We start from the raw sequence: 8364 nt of genomic DNA on the forward strand, positions 1-8364 counted from the left end.
TTGGAGATACTTCAACCTCATGAATTGGGTATAAAGAAATTCGATGACGACTCTACAGAAAAAGATTTTCAAGTTTCTACAATAAACAAAATGTAAGGAACATGTATTACCCTTAATTATCAGAAACGCAGTGCTTTTATTGCCACAAATACGGACACATTACAAAGTATTGCAAGAAACGAAAAGAAGATGAAAGAGAGGAGGCTAATTTTATGCATGGGAATGAAGCCAAAGAAGGGGATACAATGTTCATGACAATTGAAGAACTTGAAACTTTAATGGATGATACATGGTGTAATAATGATGATGATGACCTTGCGACATGAAACAAGGTGATGATGATGATGATGATGATGATGCTTCAAGATCAAAGATTCAAGATGATGAATGTTTATTGGAAACAATCTAGCTTAAGGGGATATGTTAGGATTGACCCGGATTGTTAAATCTTAGTTGATGGTAGTTACTGTTAGTTATGTGAAATTATGTTATTGATGATTAGTTACTGTTAACTAGATTGACAGTTATATATAAACCATTGTAATGGTTTATGAAGTGTTGTGTTGGTTGGAATATGTCCAACCGCCTTATCAATATGTATATAAAGGGTCTATGTATTAGTTAGGTTGTATATACATTGTACATATCAATAAGAAGATTAGTTTAGTGTATATTATCTTATCCTTTGTTTGAAACTTTACCTTTATCCAAAACAACTATGACCCATAAATAAGTTTTGTGAAAAAGTGCCCACATTATGGATGTCTAATAAGGTTTTTGGCATTTGATGTTATGTTGATGACGTTATAAAAAAAGTTTACTTAAAAAAATTCCTATTATAGATGATTAAAGGGCTCATTTGGAGAGAAAATGTAAGGCTCCGTTTAGTTATGGAAAACTGTTTTCGGTTTTCAATTTTTTAAAAAATGAAATGAGTTTATATTTTAAGTTGTAAGTAGAAAATTTTGAAAAACGTTTTTCGCTAAAACTAATTGAGTAAACCTTTTTTCATTAGAAAATTAAACAATGTGTTTGGATGTAAATTATTTATTAGTTTCATTTTCTGGTTTTTGTTATTTCAAATAATTCAATATTTAACGTATTTGAACACCCATACCCGTCCACCCTCCACACCCAACCATACGCACACCCAAACCCACCCCACCTATACCCCACACCTACCCACCCCACCTGCCACACCTAGCCCACCCCATCCCTTACCTTTTCCCCACTCACCTATACTTCCCACATGCACCTACCTCAACCCATCCCTACCCACCTACACCCCCTCCTATATCAATACACAGACCCTCACTCACCCCACCCACACCCCACACTAACCCCAACCTATAACATTTTTAAATATTAATGGGTAAGTTTGTGTTGGGGGTGAAGGTATAGGTAAATATTACTGGGTAAGTGTGTGTTGTGGTGAAGGTATAAGTGGCGGTTAGTGTGGGGTGTGGGTGAGATGAGTGAAGGTCGGGGTAGGGTATGGGTATTGATATGGGAGGGGTGTAAACGGGTAGGGATGGGTGGAGGTAGGTGTGTATGGGAGGTGTAGGTGGGTGGGGAAAAGGTGAGGAATGGGGTGGGGTATGTGTGGGGTGGATGGGGTGGTTCGAGGTAGCTAGGGTATTAGGAAATTGGTTTACTTGACTATAACTCATCCAAATATTTTGTATGTAGTTCAAATATTACGTCAGTTTATGCACAAACCTTGTAAATCACATATTGGTATAACTTTTACGTTATTACGTTTTCTTAAAGTTCGTCCTGGAAAAGATATTAGTATTTCTAAAACAGATTATTTTACCTTGAAAGGTTTCGTGAATGGTGACTATGGTATGTGCTTAAATGCTCGTAGATCTATAACTGGATACTTTGTTTACCTTGGTAATTCTCTTATGTCTTGGGAGAGAAAGAAATAAAACATTGTTTCTGGATCTTTCTTCAATAGAATCTGAATATATAGAGCTTTAGGTTCGATAACTGTAACATCCAGTTTCAAGATGTTTCTTATTTTGGGAAAGTAGACCGCAATTTGAGTAAGTAAAGGTCTCGGGCTTCAAGGGATGACGTTCAGACCTTGTTAGATGTTGATAATGTTGGTTAAGAGATTTAAGTCCCTCAATTATGTATTAGAGCCAAATGGATAAAATGGGAAAAAGTGATATTGTGGACTGTTTGCATGTGTTAATGAATTATGTTATGTATGATTTATGTCAAAAGTGATTGGATATAATTTTGGGGTTTGTTAATACCTTCGTGTGCATATAAAAATCACTAGAAACATGTTTGGAACGAAGAATTTATGATTGTTTGAAGCTGGAATGGAATGTGAGAAACGTGTCACCACGGTGTGGTGAGCTATTCAGCCCAAGCCCATAAAATTAGATTTCCCCATATTTAAAGGCTCTACCTCCGTGTTTTAGGTCATTTTACAGCCTTCATCATATCAAGAGCTCCTTGGGAGAAAACCCTAGCCTCTTTTTCACAACTTTGAGCCTATCCTCTCTTCTGTCATATATTATTGGTGCTTTTGGGGGTTGTTTTGTTGTTATTGCTTGCAAGATTGATTGTGGGAGCGTGATCCTTGAAGAAGTCAGCCTTCATTTACATTTTGGACCTTTGTAAGTCACAAATTGCCATGATTTATTGAATTTTATCTTTGGATCTATGAGTATCTTGTGTTTTGGGTCTATTTTATGATGTTTTGGTCCCAAAACCGTTGTGTTCTTGGAGTTTGATGAACTCCAAAACTTCTAAGTGATATATTTAGCTTCTGGACCTTTGTCAATGAAGAAATGGAGTTTGCTTTGAGTCCGTGCACACGTTATGACCTTCTGTGAGATTTTGGACTTAGGGTTTTAGATCTTGGCTTATTATGATGTCCTAATGGATAAAATTGGAAACTTTATCCATTAAGATGCTTAGGAGAATCAGATATGAGCTCTTGAGCTCTGGAGGTTAAGAGTCAAGTGTTTAATCCACTAAGCTATTTCGAAACGATAACCACGACGCGGTGAGTGGTGGGTCGTGACGGGTCTAAATTGTCGTCTTGTTGCCATGGCGCGGTGGGTCAACCGTTGACTTTTAGTTAAACTTAGGGTTTCGAGTAGTCAGGTGAAGTTGACCTCTGGTAGGTTTGGAGGTTTATGTAGCTATGTTGGTGAGTCGGTGAGTGTTGATTTGTCAGCTTGTGTCCAGGTGAGTTTTCTCACTGTATTACTTATGACATAGTTGCTATGCCATGGTTGTATGCTAGACTAGTAGGGTCTTTCTTGTTGATTGTATGTTGGCATGCTTTGTTGTGGGTTGGGAAGGACAAAAGGGTTGATACGAACCTGTTGTTGTGGGTTAATGCGGACCCGAGGTTGATACAAACTCATTGATGTGGGTTGATGCGGGCCTGGGGTTGTGTGGACCTGTTGTTGTTATGTATAGTTATGTGATAATTTTGGGGAACTCGCTAAGCTTTGACTTATAGTTGTAGATTAAATTTTTTATGTACTTTATTAGTTTGTGGGAAGACGAAGGCGTAACTGTATGATTTGAAATTTCGCGTTGCTTTTCTTTATAATTCTGATTTTAAATTATGATTTATGAACAAATGGTTTTACCTTAAGACTATCGCTATGAAAATGAGTGTTTATTCATTTTAAAAATGAAAAAATTATTCTGAAAACCAGAACGTCACAATAACCTATGCGATTTTTGTGTATTTTAAAACTTTTGTTTGATTTTGAAATTAAAGACTTAACTCATCTTAAAGTTTTTTGTGATAATGATTTTCCAATTACGTAAACTCTTAGTCTTGTTTTTCATGAGAAAAACCTGGCATTTTAAAATTGATGATCACTTTATTCGTGAAAAGATATCTGATGGGGTTATCAAAATTAATAAAATTGAATCACATCTGTAAATGTTGATACAAAGTCTTCTATAGGTTATCAACATTATTTTCTTAGTAGTTGTCTTATGTTATTTAATCATTTTTTAATAGATTGATTTAAATGATAAATTTAAGGGGATATTAAAATATCTATAGTCGACTTTAAACTTCTCATTCATGCAATGTTTTTATTAAACTACTTGAAAAACGTGGATTTACCTTATAATTACCTACGAAATAATTCCGTAGGTAATTACCGACGGAATACCTACGGATTTGAATGCCCTAATTTAGTAATGAAATTACAATGGAATAGCTACGAAAGGTAGGCCATAAGAAATCCGTAGGTAATTATCGACGGAGTAGCTACGAAATATCAACGGAAGAAAATAGCTATGAAATATGGACGTACTATTACAATTTCCATTATTATTATTATTATTATTTTTTTTTTTATTAGAGCATTAAAACGTAGTTTTTTTTTTGGTTCGTTTTTTTATATATTTATCATGCGTATACATACATTAGTGTATTACATATACATACACATACACACATACATATACATATATACACACACATGCGTATGTGTATGAGTGTATGTATTTGTGTGTGTATGTGTATGTGTATGTGTCTATGTATTTGTGTATGTGTGTCTAGGAGTATATGTATATGTGTATGCGTTTGTGTATATGTATGTGTGTATGTGTGTCTTAGTGTGTCTATATATGTGTATGTGTATATGTGTCTTAGCGTGTATATGTGTATGTATGTGTGTATGTGTGTCTTAGTGTGTCTGTGTGTATGTGTTTGTGTATATTTATGTGTGTATGCGTATGTGTATGTGTGTGTATATGTATGTGTGTATCTGTATGTGTGTATGTATGTTTATGTGTGTATGTGTCTTAGTGTGTGTATGTGTATATGTGTCTTAGTGTGTGTATGTGTATATGTGTATATTTATGTGCGTGTGTATGTGTATGTGTCTATGTGTATGTACGTATGTGTGTATGTGTATGTGTATGTGTGTATGTGTCTATGTGTATGTACGTATGTGTGTATGTGTATGTGTATGTGTGTATGTGTATATGTGTATGTGTACAGGTGTTGGTAAAAGTATTGATTGTAATGTTAAAACATGAAATGAGTAACAGATTGAAAGATGAACACGACTATAAGTTGGTGAAGGTGTAGATAGTCATGTATAGTAGACCTGTAAAAAAAAGCGAAGCGAAAAAAACGACGTTCGGTGTTTGAAATATCGAAAATAAGCAAAATTCGTAGGTAATTACCGATGGATGGACTAGTGTGGATTCGTAGGTAATTACCGACGGAAGATTACTGAATCTTCCATCCGTCGGTATAACTGTTAATTCCTTAAAACTTGTGGACTAGTGTGTTGTTTAGTTTCAGTTGTACAGGTGCTATATGGAGTATATAAGCTGGGGTTGTCTTGGTGTTTACATCATTACACATATTTCACTCAGGAGTCAGGAACTCTCTCCCTCATTTTTTTCTCTTGTTCTTCTCTTTTACACCTGAATTAGGGTTTGCACATTCTTTGTTTCTTTGTTCTGTAAACAATTTGTTTTGGTTAAACATTGAGTGTGTGTAATCAATATAGAGAATAGGTTAGAGTTTGTGTAGTGAGGATCGAGTTGTAACTTGAAAACGAACTGATTCTACTATAAGAATTGTTCATGTTGGGTTATGATCTGTTGTTTTTTACACTAAAATTATCTATTTAAAGGCTCTTTTGAAAATAAAATATGTGACTCAGTATATCTAACTAAAAGAAAGTTAAGTTACGTACCTAAACGAGATCCAACTCCTTGGCATCTTGCTGAGAAATCCAATGTTTCTTTCACAGTCATTTCTCCAGCATGAATATCATTCTGGCTAATGTAAGCTGCTGTTCTTCGTGGTTCAAATTCATTGAGCTTATGTCCATTGTATGTTATCTCTCCATCAACTTTTAGGTTTTTATCCAGTCTTCCTGCTAGAGCTAACAAAAGCGTTGTCTTACCCGATGATGGTGGACCCAACACAAGTGCCATCCTGTAACATACACAAAACTTGCATAAATTCCACTTAATATCACCCAAGAATGGCTGCAAGGTAAAAAGAAAAATCGTTCAAAATGATCATAAAGCATGATGAAAAAAAAAAACAATTAAGTTTGATCAAGTTTATTAGACTTTTATAAAACTAATTTAATATTTAAATAAATGATTTTGTGTATTTTATTTAAATAAAAAAATATATAAATAACTTAGAAATCATTACATTAGAAAAGATTCATGATGATCTGATTTGTACATATGCAATTCAATATTCTACCATGATAACTACTAATTTGAGTTCATTATTTTGATTAAAGAAATCATACTTACCTTGATGGTTTTATAACTCCAGACACATCTTTAAGAATGCGTAGTTTAGCTTTCTTCGATAAATTGATCCCGATAGCAGCTAGAAAGGTTTCCACAATATTTCTAGCAGAATTCGGTAGCGTTGGAAGTGCTCTATTTCCGACATGGCAATCAGCTTCTATAGACAATTTTTGAAACCGAACTTCTACTGTTGGAAGGGAGATTCCAACCCTGACATTAACCAATAAAATGAATGATATGTTAATTTATTAGTAATCACTTGTTGACTAATTAGACACTCAAGAAATTGGCTCACTCAAACAATACTTGCGACCAAAATAGGGTGGCCTTACATGGGGTGGGTCCCTACATTTAAAATCCAGTAGTTTAAAAACAAGGATAAAATATAAAGCTACATTTGTTAATTAGATTTCACATAATCGCATTAACAATATTTAGACGAAAAGCCAAACTCACATTTCTTAATTAGATTTCACATTATGACACAAAAAGCCAAACTCGTAATTCTTTATTGGATTTCAATTTTTTGACCATTTTTGGACAAAAAGTCAAACTAACATTTCTTTATTAGATTTCCATTTTTAGACAAAAAGCCAAACTGACCATGCATGAATGAGCAAAATAGAGAAAGAGAGATGCATGGAGACCGACAGACAATGAGAATGATGTTAAAGGCGTTCAAAATGTTAAACGTGGTGATTATTTTCGTAGACATGCCTAAAACAGTTTGCATAATTTTATTTATTTATTTATTTATATTATTATTATTATTATTATTATTATTATTATTATTGTATTTTGGCCCCATCCAAATTAAAAAAGCAGTAAAATTATTATTATTATTATTATTATTATTATTATTATTATTATTATTATTATTATTATCATTATTGTATTTTGGCCCCATCGAAAAAAAAAAGCATTAAAACTTTTGATCCACTTGATGAAAATAGAGATTGCAGAGTTCATTTAATATATTTATGAGTAACTGCATAAATAAATATTCACGGGTTTTCAATAATTATTTTTCCCAGCGACGAACAGCAGGAATTTTCATTTAGATAAATTAATAAGTATCGAATATATATATTATAAAAAACGGAATTCTTAGATTTCTTACGTATGTCTTAGACTTATTATTTCAAATGGACTTAGACCAGTGGGTATGGCCAGTTAAGGGGTACCCAGCTTCATGTTATTTTAAGACATGTTATACCCAGCTTCATATTATTTTAAGGCATGTTGGTGTTATAACACATTGAAACTGGAAAAACTATTGTCTGCATATAGTTTCTCTCCTCTTAACAGTCTGTTAACACTATGTTATAACATGTTAGAATGTGACAAGGTTTGATGATATAACATCCAACCCTCTCCTCTTAACACTATGTTATAACATGTTAGAATGTAACAAGGTTTGATGTTATAACATCCAACCCTGAACATACCTTATAGCCTTATAATGTGAGTGAACTATTTGAAGAATTGAAGTTATGCATCAATACTGGTAGTCGTAGAAATTAATTTGAATACAAGATCTTAGATAAAAGACCGAAGAGAAGAAGGAGAATTACTTGTGAACGCGATCTCTGAACTTCCTCAAGAACCTTTCGTTATCTTCTTCAGGGAGCATAAAAACCTTGTCGATGAAATTCTGTCGAGCAACTGGGTCGAGCTCTCGTACATCCATCAACATCTGATCAGAATGCATTTCCTGTTGATCCGCCGGAATGTAAGACTTGAAGATGGTGGTTCGTAGTCGACAAAATCCCAAGGGATGACTCCTGTTGTAAGACTCCAAGGGATGACGTGATTTGGAAAGAGAAGTAAACAAAATCCCCGATACATCAGACCATTCGAGATCCTTGCCCGAATCGGTCTGTGTAACATCCGAAATTTCAAGTATGTTAGTGTATGGTTGAATTTTTGAAGTTTATGGAGTGACTCGACGAGTTGGGAGTCCAACTCGCCGAGTAGGGTCGAGTGTCGTGAGGGATTTAATGATTGGACTCGACGAGTCAGAGAGCTGACTCGCCGAGTAGGTGCTGGGCAAAGAAACCCTAATTTCCCGGGTTT

The 8364-nt window shown here is 34.3% G+C and overlaps 1 pseudogene across 1 annotated transcript in view; it reads right to left on the minus strand.

The window, feature by feature from the left end:
- The window catches only part of LOC145105669 (ABC transporter G family member 29-like), a 29054-nt pseudogene extending 21008 nt beyond the window's left edge, over nt 1-8046 (minus strand). Inside the window, exons 1-3 of the transcript XR_013707389.1 lie at nt 7863-8046; nt 6289-6498; nt 5709-5953 (exon numbers count right to left, since the gene is read on the minus strand). The product of XR_013707389.1 is annotated as an ABC transporter G family member 29-like (transcript). The remainder of the gene's footprint in view (nt 1-5708; nt 5954-6288; nt 6499-7862) is intronic.
- Nucleotides 8047-8364: the final 318 nt, after the last annotated feature.

Source organism: Lactuca virosa, chromosome 4 (genome assembly GCF_052849685.1).
Source record: "Lactuca virosa cultivar CGN04683 chromosome 4, Lactuca_virosa_CGN04683_v6, whole genome shotgun sequence".
Classification (NCBI taxonomy): Eukaryota; Viridiplantae; Streptophyta; class Magnoliopsida; order Asterales; family Asteraceae; genus Lactuca; species Lactuca virosa.